The sequence below is a fragment of the Trachemys scripta genome, unplaced genomic scaffold (assembly GCF_013100865.1).
Source record: "Trachemys scripta elegans isolate TJP31775 unplaced genomic scaffold, CAS_Tse_1.0 scaffold_28, whole genome shotgun sequence".
Taxonomy (NCBI): Eukaryota; Metazoa; Chordata; order Testudines; family Emydidae; genus Trachemys; species Trachemys scripta.
Genome location: NW_023260513.1, coordinates 386,812 through 399,993, shown reverse-complemented (window position 1 = coordinate 399,993; position 13,182 = coordinate 386,812). Strand labels below are relative to the sequence as shown.

General features: G+C 48.9%; 1 protein-coding gene across 1 annotated transcript in view; it reads right to left on the bottom strand.

Moving 5' to 3' along the window:
* LOC117870422 overlaps nucleotides 1-13,182 on the bottom strand; it is a 28,715-nt gene extending 15,533 nt beyond the window's left edge. The window contains exon 1 of the mRNA XM_034757562.1: nucleotides 13,088-13,182. The gene's annotated coding sequence lies outside the window, so the exon portion shown is untranslated. The remainder of the gene's footprint in view (nucleotides 1-13,087) is intronic.

The following is a 13,182-nucleotide window of genomic DNA, read 5'->3' as shown; positions in this document are numbered from 1 at the left end:
TCATAGGTTTCCTTCATATGGACTGCATGACCAACTGGAATTGATGGCAAAACATTGCCATTATGCAGTAAAACAGCTTTACGACTTGTCTTCGATGAATCAATGAGATTCCACTGCTGTAGTCTGGAGCCCAACAGCTCTGCCTTACTCTTGGGTAGTTCCCAATTCCTGACAAGGTCATTCAGTTCACCTTGTGTTATGAGGTGTGGTTCAGAGGAGGAGGATGGGAGAAAATGTGGGTCCTGTGACATTGATGGTTCAGGACCAGAAGTTTCATCCTCTTCCTGTTCCTCGTCTGACTCATGTGAGAATGATTCTGGTGCATCAGGAACCGGCAGTCCTTCTCCGTGGGGTACTGGGCGTATAGCTGATGGAATGTTTGGATAATGCACAGTCCACTTTTTCTTCTTTGACACACCTTTCCCAACTGGAGGCACCATGCAGAAGTAACAATTGCTGGTATGATCTGTTGGCTCTCTCCAAATCATTGGCACTGCAAAAGGCATAGATTTCCTTTTCCTGTTCAACCACTGGCAAAGATTTGTTGCACAAGTGTTGCAGCAGATGTGTGCAGCCCACCTCTTGTCCTGATCTTCAATTTTGCAGCCAAAATAAAGGTGATAGGCTTTCTTAACCATAGTGGTTATACTGCGCTTTTGTGATGCAAAAGTCACTTCACCACAAACATAGCAGAAGTTATCTGCACTGTTCACACAAGTACGAGGCATCTCTGCTCACTTTGGCTAAACAGAAATGTGTCCCTTTGCAAAATCAAACACTGACAAATAAGAGAGCACGACACTGTATGATTTCTAGAGCTGATATAGGGCAATTTGTTCAGCAGAGTGATGTAAGCTTCGTTATGATTGCATCATCCATGACTTCTAGGAATAACATGATGCAATTCATGTCATGTATGACGCAATACCAGCTTCAGATTGCATCATTCATTGTTTTGCCTAAAAAGCAAGTACTGTCCAAACCCAGTCANCTCCTAAATCTTTTTCAGAGTCACTGCTTCCCAGGGTAGAGTCCTCCATCCTACAAATACGGCCTACATTTGTTTATTTTTAGAGGTACGCATTTACATTTTTCTATATTAAACCACATATTCTTTGCTTGAGCCCAGCTTACCAAGCCCTCAACATCCGTTTGTATCAATGATCGGTCCTCTTCATTATTTTCCACTCTCCCAATTTTTGTATCATTTGCAAATGTCATCAGTGATGATTTTATGCTTTCTTCCAGATCATTGATAAAAATGTTAAACAGAGTAGAGGGCCAAGAACCAATTCCTGTGGGACCCCACTGGAAACACACCCACTTGATAATGATTCCCATTTCAGTTAGATTTTAAGACCTATCAGTTAGCCAGTTTGTAATTCATTTAATATGCACCATATTAATTTTATTTCATTATAGTTTCTTAATCAAAATGTTGTGCAGTACCAAGTCAAACGCCTTACAGAAGTCTATTACATCCACACTATTACCTTTCTCAACCAAATTTGTATTCTCATCAAAAAGAGATATCAAGTTAGTGTGATAGGATCTATTTTCCATAAACGCATGTTGATTGGCATTAATTATATTACTCTCCTTTAATTCTCTATTAATATAGTCCCATATTAGTCACTCCACTATCTTGCCCCAGATCAACGTCAGCCTGAGAGGCCTATAATTGCTTGGGTTCTTCTTTGAGTGATTGCTCATATCTATTCCAATTAGGTGTGCGTGAGCCGCGTGCACAGTTGTCGGAAAGTTTTTCCCCTAGCAGCACCCGTCGGGTCGGCTGTGTAGCCCCCTGGAGTAGAGCCTTCATGGCACTCAATATATGACCCTGCCGACCCGACGCCTCCTCAGTTCCTTCTTAGCGCCAGTAATGGTCATTGGAACTGTGGCATCTTGCTCAGCAAGTTCTACCGTGTTTCCCTAGCCTTGTTTGTTTGTTGTTCTTTATTCATTTTATTTAGTTTAATTTTTAGTTAGTATTAGTAGTTAGCAGTTGGGCTGGGGGGTTTACCTTCTGTCCCGACCGTGTTTCCTTGGGAGGGCTTACATGCCCAAGTCCCAGGGGTTCAAGCCCTGCAAGTCCTGCTCCAAGCCCATGCCAACAGATGACCCCCATGACGCTTGTCTTATGTGTCTGGGGGAGGCTCACCAAGTCGATCGGTGGAGGATTTGTAAAGCGTTTTGCCCCAGAATCAAAAAGCAGCAAGACTTTTGCCTCAAGCGGCTCCTTATGAAGGAAGCACTTAGACCTCAGCCTCCGCTGGTGCGGCAGGACCTGGCAATGAGTTCTTTGATATGTAGTGCCCAGGTGACAGTGGTGGAAGCAGCACCATGGAAGGACTCTGGCAGAGACCCGCGGCACTGCCGCTCCCCGGCGCTGAAACCAGCGGGATCGACCCAGCACCGCTCCCACTGCCCGGTACAGAAATGGCACTGGAAGCAAGGGAGGAGCAGCTCTCCGTCACAGAGGCCCACACCTCTGGAGACAGCCTATGGGGCGCATCCATGTGAGGAGCACCTAGTGCCAAAGTCTGCAGAGATGGCACAGTCGCCTTCGGCCCCGCAAGGCAGCCTGTTGAGTCCAGTGCCATTGGACTCCCAGGTCATCAAGGAGGTGGAGCTGCCATCCATCCCAGACACCTCTGAGGCCTGGAACGGTGGTAGAGGAGGGAAGGGGTCTGGGTTTGCTTCTCACTCTGAGTCCAGCCTCTCTCAACCCCTGCAGGTTTCTTACCCTCTTCCCCCTTGGGTAGGGTTACCTTCGGTCCTTGACGCTTGGGGAGGAAGCCTCCCTGCCCTGCTGAGGCGGGATCTCCTTTCTGATACCTGTCCATGGGACCAGCCAAGGAATGAGTCCAAAGGTGGAATAAGAACAGCACTGAGGTTTATTTATTGGCGTTGAGAAAAACTTGTTTTATACGGGTATACTCAACACACATCACATTCATGCTGGCAGGCTGCAGGCGTGGGCATAGATTGATTTCAATTTCGCAGGTGGCTGAGGCTGGCCAGGCGACAGCTGCCTGGAGATCGGCCGCGAGGAGATGAGAGTCCCTGAAGTCTCTTCAGATCCGCGGTCTGCTGCTTCTGATCCAGTCCCAAGTTTAGCATGCTGTTACATTTCCTTGTTGGTACCCCTGACCTGACCGACTGTCTCGAGATTTATACTTTCACCAAGATAACACCATGGTTCCATAAAAGGCGATATTTGCCTCTTTGGTTTGCCATTAGCTGTTACTCATTCACACTATCTCACTCATCCTTACATTAATCTATTACATATTCATAAGCATGAATGCAATTGATTATATAGAGCAATGCAGCTTTAAGCAAGCATCTAATATCATTGGGGACTTTCCGCTGCCCGTGGCTTTGTAACGGCATAGCAGGAAACTGTGCAGACTACACTTGAAAGAGCAAATGGTGGGCGGTGGGGGGGCATCCAGCTACACCTTCCTCCAGTATTCTGGTCTTTCAGTTGTCAGCAACACACCTCCAAACTTCAGTCCTCTTTCTTTTCTCACACACTCTATCTGCCTGAAGTAGGGGTTTTAATTGACTACAGGTGCTCCAGTTAACCTGAAGCAGCCCTCCCTAGTCTACAGTGTGACAGACCCAGACGAGTGGGGTACAGGAGTCTGGTAGAGGGCAAATATACTGGTCACTGGATGAGTAGTTTTCCATTCCCTGAGTGACCAGAGCAGGGGCTGCACTAGTGTAATCAGGAACCTGCTAGAACCAGTTAAGACAAGCAGAATAATTAAGACACCTGGAGCCAATTAAGAAACTGCTGGAATCAATTAGGACAGGCTAGCTAATCAGGGCACCTGAGTTTAAAAAGGACCTCACTTCAGTTTGTGGTGTGCATGCGAGGAGCTGGGAGCAAGAGGCACAAGGAGCTGAGAGTGAGAAGACATATTGCTGGAAGACTGGGGAGTACAAGCGTTATCAAACACCAGGAGAAAGGTCCTGTGGTGAGGGTAAAGAAGGTGTTTGGAGGAGGCCATGGGGAAGTAGCCCAGGGAGTTGTAGCCGTCGCGCAGCTGTACCAGGAGGCACTCTAGACAGCTGCAGTTCACAGGGTCCTGGGCTGGAACCCGGAGTAGAGGGTGGGCCTGGGTTCCCCCCAAACCTCCCAACTCCTGATCAGACACAGGAGGAATTGACCTGGACTGTGGCTTCTACCAGAGGGGAAGGTCTCTGGGCTGTTACCTGACCCACATGGTGAATCTGTGAGGCGAGCAAATCTGCTAATAAGCTCAGGACCCACCAAGGTAGAGGAGGAACTTTGTCACAACAGGTAACCACGCCTTAATTAGCCTATGGTTTATATATCTTCCCTCTACCACTCTCCCAGTGCTCCCTGGCCCTGCTGTATCACATATCCCCTCCCCCTCCACTCAACACCATGGGGTTTGGCTACTTGGGATGAAAGACAGTGTTGTTGTGACAGGCCATCTGCGTTGCCATGATGGCTTCCAGCTCTATGCTGTAACCGGAAGTGGAAAGGTTGTAGAGATAGGAACCATCTAGTCACTCATGCATTCCTCTTCTTGTTTGTGTGCATCCATTGGAGTGGGGTGTGGTCTGTCACAAGGGTCAACTGCCTCCCAAGTAGGTAGTACCATAAAATCTCCATGGCCTATTTAATCGCTAGGCATTACTTTTCTACTGCAGTGTACCATTGCTCCCTGGGCAGGAGCTTCCAGCTGAGGTAAAGGATTGGGTGCTCCTCATATCCCACCATCTGTGAAAGGACGGCCCCAAGTCCTACTCTGAGGCATCTGTTTGTAGAATGAATAATCTGGGGCTATGAGCACTGGACGACTGCAAAGGGCCGTCCTCAGGTCTGTGAAAACTTTTTCCACCACCTTGGTCCACTTAACTGTCTTTGGGCCCTGAGCTCTTAGCAGGTCCGTCAGAGGCACTGCCCTCGCGGAGAAATGAGGGATGAACCGGCAATAGTACCCCGCTATCCATAAGAACGTTCAGACTTGCTTCTTGCGGATCGGTCGGGGCCATTCCTGTATTGCCTCCACTTTGTTCCATTGGGGTTTCACCAGGCCCCTTCCAACTACATACCCGAGGTATCGGGCCTTGGCTCGCTCTATTGCACATTTGGATGGATTAGGGATGAGGCCAGCCTAAGAGCATCTAGTACTGCTTCCACTTTCCCCAGGTGCATCTCCCAGGCAGGGCTATGGATTACTACATCGTCTAAATAGGCGGCAGCGTATTTGGCATGGCGTCCAAGTAATCTGTCCATCAATCGTTGGAAAGTTATGGGGGCCCCATGGAGCCCGAAAGGGAGGATGGTATATTGGAAGACACCAGCAGGTGTAGAGAAATGTTTTTTTTCCTTGGCCTTCTCAGCCAGGGGGGATCTGCCAGTTGCCTTTTGTCAAGTCCAAGGTGGTCAAGTATTGGGCCTTGCCTAACTGATCCACCAGCTCATCAATATGTGGTATCGGGTAGGCATCAAATTGGGATACCTTGTTTAACTTATGGAAGTCATTACAAAAGCTCAGGGTGCCAAGAAAATATGGCTGGACCACTGGCTGTGAGATTCCTCAATCACCCCGAGTTCCAGCATCTTCTTTACTTCTGCCCTAATTTCTTTTCTTTTTGCCTCTGGTATGTGATATGGTTTTATTGTCACTCTTGCTCCGGGATAGGTGATGATGTGTTGGATCAGCGTCGTACGGCCTGGTTGTGTAGAGAAAATGTCTTGGTTCCATTGGATCATCTCGACGACCTCTGTTCGTTGTTTTGGGACTAATTCAGTGGAGATCCTTACCTGCCCTTGTGATAATTGAAGTGGGGAGGAGCTCCCTTATGGACACCCAGCCAGCCAGTTAGCTGTAAAATCCCTCTTCGTGTCTGTTCGCTGCTTGCTTTACCTTTAAAGGGTTAACAAGCCCACAGGTAAAAGAAAAGGAGTGGGTATCTGACCAAAAGAGCCAATGGGAAGGCTAGAATTTTTAAATTTGGGAAAGAAACTTTCCCTTTGTCTGTTGTTCTCTGGGCTGCAGGGATGGAGCAGCAATGCTATAAGCAGGAATGTTGTGTAAGGTTTGAACCAGGTATAAAAAAGTATTTTCTATACCTAGAAGAAATAATTTGGACAGGGAATGTTTAGTTAGACACTGTCAGGTTTATTTCTTATTTTGGCTTGTGGATCTCCTTTGTGCTAACTCCAGATGCTTTTGTTTGCTTGTAACCTTTAAGCTGAACCCCCAAGAAAGCTCTCTTGGGTGCTTGATTTTTGGAATTGCGCTTTTAAAATCTAGCAAAAGCCTAAGTTCCAGATGTATTTTCTTTCTTTTTTTTTTTTTTTTTAATAAAATTTACCTTTTTTAAGAACCGGATTGGATTTTTGGTGTCCTAAGAGGTTTGTGCACGTGTTGTTTGATTAGCTGATAGCCACAGCTAATTTCCTTTGTTTCCTTTCTCAGCTCTTCTACTGGCATGCCATTTACCTCTACTACCTCCTCCCTCATGTTCGCATACAGTGGGTCATAGGCTTGGTCCTGCCTAAAACACTCGCGTTCGGGACTGATCTGACCTGATTCTATTGGATCAGTCTCCCCTCCCTCTCTTAGGGTGCTCCTGCTCATGCTGGGGGCCATCTCTGGGTCTCCACTGGTCAGTGCTACCTTGCGGTTTCCCTGATGGGGCCACCTCCCAAACAGGGCAGCTCTCTGGCTTGCTGCCAAAATCCTGGTTCCTAATCTTTTATCTGCCCTTCTTTCCAGTCTAGATTTCCAAGACTTCTCGGGGGGTGAAAATAACTCTGGGGAAAACCCAGCAAAAATTGGGGCAGGGCCACCCATGGGTGCCTCAATCTCTGCCTGGGGTTTACTACACTCCCCTCACTCGATGGGGGAGGGGGAGTAGGCTCTCGAACCTGGGAAAGTCCCTGCCAATTAAGACCAGGTAGGGGAGCTTGGGGACCACCCCTGCAGTCATGTTGGTAGTGTTCCCCTGGATCTCAATCCATATTGGGATTGTGGGGTAGAAATTTACTGTGCCATGGACACACATCACTCTGGGGCTCTTGGCCCGGCTCAGTTTGTGTTGCCTCACTAACGTCCCTGAGACCAATGTGACATCACTCCCAGAGTCCACCAAAGCTATGGTCTGGATGCCGTTCATCTTTACTGGCCTGGTGTACTCATGTGGGGCCATCATAATGCCCACCAGGCTGATTAGGCCACATTGGTCCCCATGATCCCCCAGATTACATTGCATGGGCTCCTCCCTGTTGGGGCACTGAGCTGCTATATGCCCCAACTCCCCACACTCGTAACAATGATATTTCATCCTGGAGATTGCCCTCTTTCTTGGGCTTTCTGGACCGCTCCCCCAGTCCTCTCCCACCGGAACCCAGGTTCCTTCAGGGCCTCGGGCTGCTTCTTGGAGCCTTTTCTTCCAGCTATGGCTTTCCTGGAGTTCTCAATGATCTGAGGGATTGGGACTGGCTTCCTGGAACGTGGTGTTTCACCTCCCGGGGTTTCGAACAGTTCACGGGCGGCCAGTTGTCTCTCCACGAGGGTGACCAGTTCGTTATAGGTGGAGGAGTCATTCTGACCTACCCAGGCTTGGAGGCTCAAGGGTAGTCCCCTCGTATAGCGGTCCAGTACCAGGAGCGCCATCATTTTCTCAGAGTTGAGGGCCTCCGGGCGTAACCACTTCCAGGCTAGGTCAAACAGTTGAGACCGCAGTGTCCTGTCTCCAAAATACTGTCATTCATGGAACCTCTGGGATCGCAAGGCCATTGTTACCCTGGACCTGGGCAGGATCTCCGCATTCAGTTGCGGGGGTAATCTGCCGCCTCCTCTGCAGTCATATAATAGTAGGCCTTCTAGGCCTCCCTGCACAAAAAATGGCGTGAGGATGCCCGACCACTGGTCTTGGGACCAGACCGCCTGCAGGGCTGTCCTCTCGAAGGCCAGGAGATACACTCCACATCATCCTCCTGTGTCATTTTCTGCAGACAGTAGCTGGCCCATATGGTCCATGTCCCATCATACCCGCAACTCAGCTCCCTAAGGGTCTTCACCTGGTTCACTAGTTCCTGCAGCATGGCCCGATCTTGGGTGGTCTGGGTCATCAGCAGGGATTGGTCTCTTGCTGTAGCTTGTGGTGGGGCGACTGTCCCTCACCCAGAGAGAGTGGGCTGTGGCAGGCCTAGGCGCCTGCGTAGACGCGCGGCCAATCAGGAAAGGGCTTACTGGGAGCCAATCAGAAGGCAGATTGGGGCCCGCCAATCAGGGCCCGGCTTAGCCATATAAAAGACTGCCCAGAGCAGGAGCAGTCAGTCTGTCCCAGGCCTTCAGAGGGGAAGGTCTGTCTCCAGAGCTGGGAGGCCAGCACCATGGACAGTGCAGTGCAGGCCAGCCTGAGAGAATGGGAGAAGGCTCTACTCCAGAGCCTGACAGGTGGCAGGCCAGGGAGGAGGAGGCCTAACGTAGAGAAGGGCTGTTGGGGAAATGGTCCAGAGGGATAGTCAGAGGAGGAAGGAGAAGGAAGACAGCGAAACTGTCACCCGAGGGCCTCTGGACCGGGACTCAGAGTGGTGGGCGGGCCTGAGTCCCCCCCCCCTTTCCCCCACACCTTTGTTTGCTGTGGTGCCCTACACACAGCCGCAGGGAGCGGCCAGCCAGAACTATGCCAGGTCCTGGACTGTGAGGATCAGGCTCGAAGGTGTGGGGCTGTTGTTTACTCCCCGCCCCCGAAAGGGGGTGTGAATGGACAAAGGGACACCGTTGGAGGACAGTGCTCCGGAAGAGGACGCTGTACATTGAGAGCAGCGCAAGCCTGCGCACCCAACGAAGGCAAGACAGGTGGGACGCCACACAAAGAGGGCGCTCTACTGGCTCAAACTAATTCCCCGAGATGACCAGGAGGGGGTGCCGCAGCAGTGAGCTACCGACCCTGTCACAGAGCTGCATGGTGCAGTTGCCTGGATCCGGGTCTCCTCCTGCTGGGTGGAAGTGGCTTGCACCAGTGCTTTGACCACGTCCTCCATCTTGGGGACAGGGTGGTCATGCCCCACCCTGGGTTACATTCAAGGTATGGAAATCCCACTGCTGACACCACATGTGACAAAATGACTGATGTTGGCATGATGGGTCCTGCACTTTTCTAGGTGGGGAGATTAGGCTGCCATCCCTGGCCCCTACTCTTGAGGCACCAAGGGCCTCGCTAGTGGCCTGGGAAGGTGGTAGAGGAGGGAAGGGGGGGAGGGTCTGGGTTTGCTCCTCACTCTGAGCCCCAGCCCCTCTCAACCCCTGCAGGTTTCTTCCCCTCTTTCCCTTGGGTAGGGTTAGCCTCAGTCCTTGACACTGGGGGAGGGAGTCTCCCTTCCCTGCTGGGGCAGGGTCTCCCTTCCTCTGGTTCTCTGGTCTTTCAATTGTCAGCAATACAACTCCAAATTCCAGTCCTTTCTCCTTCGTCGCACATCCTGTCTGCCTGAAACAAGGTTTTTTTATTAGGTTCCTGACAGGCCCTTAATTGACTACAGGGTGCTCCAATTAACCTATAGCAGCCCTCCCTACTCTACGGGGAACCATGCCTTAATTAGCCTAGGGCTTATATATCTCCCCTCAACCACTCTCCTGCTTCTCAAAAGGACAACTGTCCTGCTTCCAGGCACAATGGGCACTGTCTGGGGTTCTCTACTCAGTGTCCCCCTCTCGTTCCCTAGTTTTGGCCCTTTGACCCTCACGCTTGTTCCCGTTATTGCCTTTGTTGTCCCCCGACCTCAGTTGAGTTCCGGGTTTAGTAGCCCCTCCCTAGGCTGAGGGAGGGGCTTTTAGCAGTGAGCGAGCTAACACCTGCCCATGTCCCGGCACTCAAAAGGACCACTCTCTCACTTCGAGGAGCAGTGGGCGCTGTCCGGGGTCCTCTGCTTGGTGTCCACGTCAGGTTCCCTTCATTTAGCCCTGTGACCTCACTCCTGTCCCTGTTATATCTTTAGTTGTCCCCTGTAATTAACCAAGATCCCGGGCTTTGTGGATCCTCCCCGTAGGCTGGGAGAGGCCCTTTAGTACTGGGCAGGCTTCCACCCACCTACTTCCAGGATCCCAACGGGACCACTCTCCCACTGGCTCCCTGCCCTTGTTGTATCACACTCCCAAGACTGGTGGGTAACACTGAAGTTAAATTCCCCAACCAGTCACACACTGTGCTGCTGATCCCCCATACTGGTTATCAAGAAGCAAAAAAAGAAATCACACAGCCCCCTTTATTGCGTTCCAGTTCTCTGGCTCCCAATCACACATAGGTCCAACACAGCGAGAAGTTATTTAAAAAATTCTGCTCACATATACAAAATGTTCTTCTGACCCCCAAAGGGTCAGCCACATTACCAGGTAAGTATAGGTTTGGATCTTACCCAAACTACCGTGCTGCCAGCCTATTCTTTAGTGTCTAAAACTAAAGGTTTATTATAAAGAAAAGAAAGAAAGAACAAGAGAAATATTTAAAGGTAAAACAGTCACATACATACAAAGACTTCAAAGTCTATCAGGTTCCTAGCAGTATCGGTGAGTTTCCTGGCTTGAAAGTCCCTCTGGAACACATCCACAGCTTGGATGGGTCATTCAGTCCTTTGCTCAGAGCTTTGTAGAAAGGTTATTCCAGAGGTAAGAAGCAGGACTGAAGACAAAATGGAGAAGTTGGAGCTGCCTTTTATAGTCTTTTGCCATGCAGCTTGTATATTTCCTTTGTTCCAAACACAAGCTGCTCATCACATGAAGCCTTAGAGTTCTGTTCATAGGCATGCCCCTGCATGCCTTGCTGAGTCATAAGGTGTATCCCTTTCACTGGGTTCCTTTTATAGCTGAGGTCCCTTGATGGGCCATCAAGCAGGCTGGGCAGTGCTGATGCTAATCTGTCTGGGGATGTCACCCAGATGCACAGCACAAGTTTGAAATACAGATATACCCTACATATCTATAACTCATAATACAAAGATGATACAAACATATAAAGATCAGCATATTTGGCAAATCATAACATTGCCACAGATATCTTACACAGGAGATCTGTCAGATTCCTTGCAATTTTACAATATTGGTATTCATAATATCCTAAAGTGTTCCCCAGATTCCATACGGTGTCACAGAGGTAATGTCGTTTTTCAGAGTGCCACTCCCATTCCCCTTTTGCCCATTTGATCCTTCCTCAACAAGTTATAACTGTTCAGTTTAACATTCCAATCCTGTGAATCATCCCATCACTCTGATAAGCCATAAGAGTTACACTGTTCTAAACAAAATAATAAAACACCCACATGATATTCCCTCCTCCAGTTTCCTCACTAATGATGAGCATTGTTTGGATTTTGGTCAGTGTCTTCAAGATCCCAAGACCACTCTCTCTTCCTTCCTCCAGCCCAGTCTTGCTCTTTTGTATTGGTTGATGAGAGAGTTACACAGAGCAGAACTTGTGCTTTTAGAATTTTCTGTCCCCTCTGTCCCACCATCCCTGTGGTCAGCATCAAAACATCAGGTGATCAAAGTCCCTGGTCAAGTGATCTGTTGCTGGGCTACCACCCACCTGATAGATATATTAGCCCCAGGTTAAACAAATCCCTGGTGCCAGGATAAATAAATGGCAGCTGCTCCAGGTCAATTAAGACACCTGGGGCCAATTAAGAGCTTTCCAGAAGGCAGGGAGGATGCTAGGTTGATTGGGACACCTGAAGCCAATCAGGGGCTGGCTGAAACTAGTTAAAAGCCTCCCAGTTAGTCAGGTGGGTGCATATCAGGAGCTGTGAGAAGTTGTGGTGTTGGAGAGACTGCGTGGGATACACCATATCAGGTACAAGGAAGGTGGCCCTGAGGTAAGAGTGAAGTGAAGTGAAGTGGAGTTGAGGAAATGGGGGCTGCTGTGGGGAAGTAGCCCAGGGAATTGTATGTGTTCTGTTCCTAAAAGGTTAGTTACTATAGCAGATACTATTAGGGTCCCTGGGCTGGAGCCCAGAGTAGAGGGTGGGCCTGGGCTTTCCCCCCCTTTACCCCACTGATTAATCACTGAGAGTGGGAGATAACCAAGATGGTGCAAGGGAGGATAGCTTCTCCTCATCTCCCTGGCTGGCTTATAATGAAAATGGCTCTCCTCTCTAGAGAGGGAAGGGTTAAGTGGAGGGTCACAATGAGCCTCTGAGGCTAGTGAAATCTGTCAGGAAATGCAGGACCCACAGAGACAAGGACAAAGCTTTGTCAGACAGGGCAAAATGGAGCCAAAAAACCCACAAGGAAGGGTTAGGGCATCCTTGCAATCAAAAGGATGCTCACAAAACAAAGTTTATATTTTGATAGAGATGCATACAGAAATATACTAAACCTTCACAAAAGCTCTGGAGAAATGTATCAAGATATGACAAAGGATGGGGAGGGGGGAAGAAGTGTTTTATGGTTTAAGTTAGAGCATGGCAGTTCAAGGTTCAGTGCTGGGAAATCCTTTTATTTAAATTTTTCCACCAATTTTTGTGCATTTATTAAGAACCTCAAAGTTGATCTGCAAATAGGAATAAACCAATCCCACTACTTCAGGTTAATGTGCTGGATATCTTTGTCTGCTAGATTGAAGAGCCAACTGTCAAATATTTGTTCCCATGTAGATACTTATAGACTGTGATCAAGTCACCCCTTAATCTTCACTTTGTTAACCTAAGGAGATTGAACTCCTTGAATCTCTCCCACTATACAGCATGTTTTGTAATCCTTTAGCCATTCTCATTGCTCTTCTCTGACAGTCTCCAATTTATCAACCTCCTTCCAGAACTGGACACAGGATTCCAGCAGCCGTTGCACTAGTACCAAATACAGAGGTAATAGAACCTCTCCACTCCTACTTGAGACTTCCCCTGCTTATATATACAAGGATCACATTAGCCCTTTTGGCCACACGGTTGGGGATCTGACCCCATTGAATCCAATGGAGCAACCCTTTCCTCCCAATGCAGGATCAGATCCCCAGCTGGTGTGGATTGATAAATACCACCCTACAAGCTGTTTTGCTCTTTCTTCTGCCTTACCAACTCCCAGTGACAGGAGGGACTCACCTTTTTATGATGGAAAAGTTTCCTGGATTTTTGTCAACTTATGATGCCTCTCAGTCAGACTGAATCTCCAGTGCTGGTGAATTGCTGGCAAAATG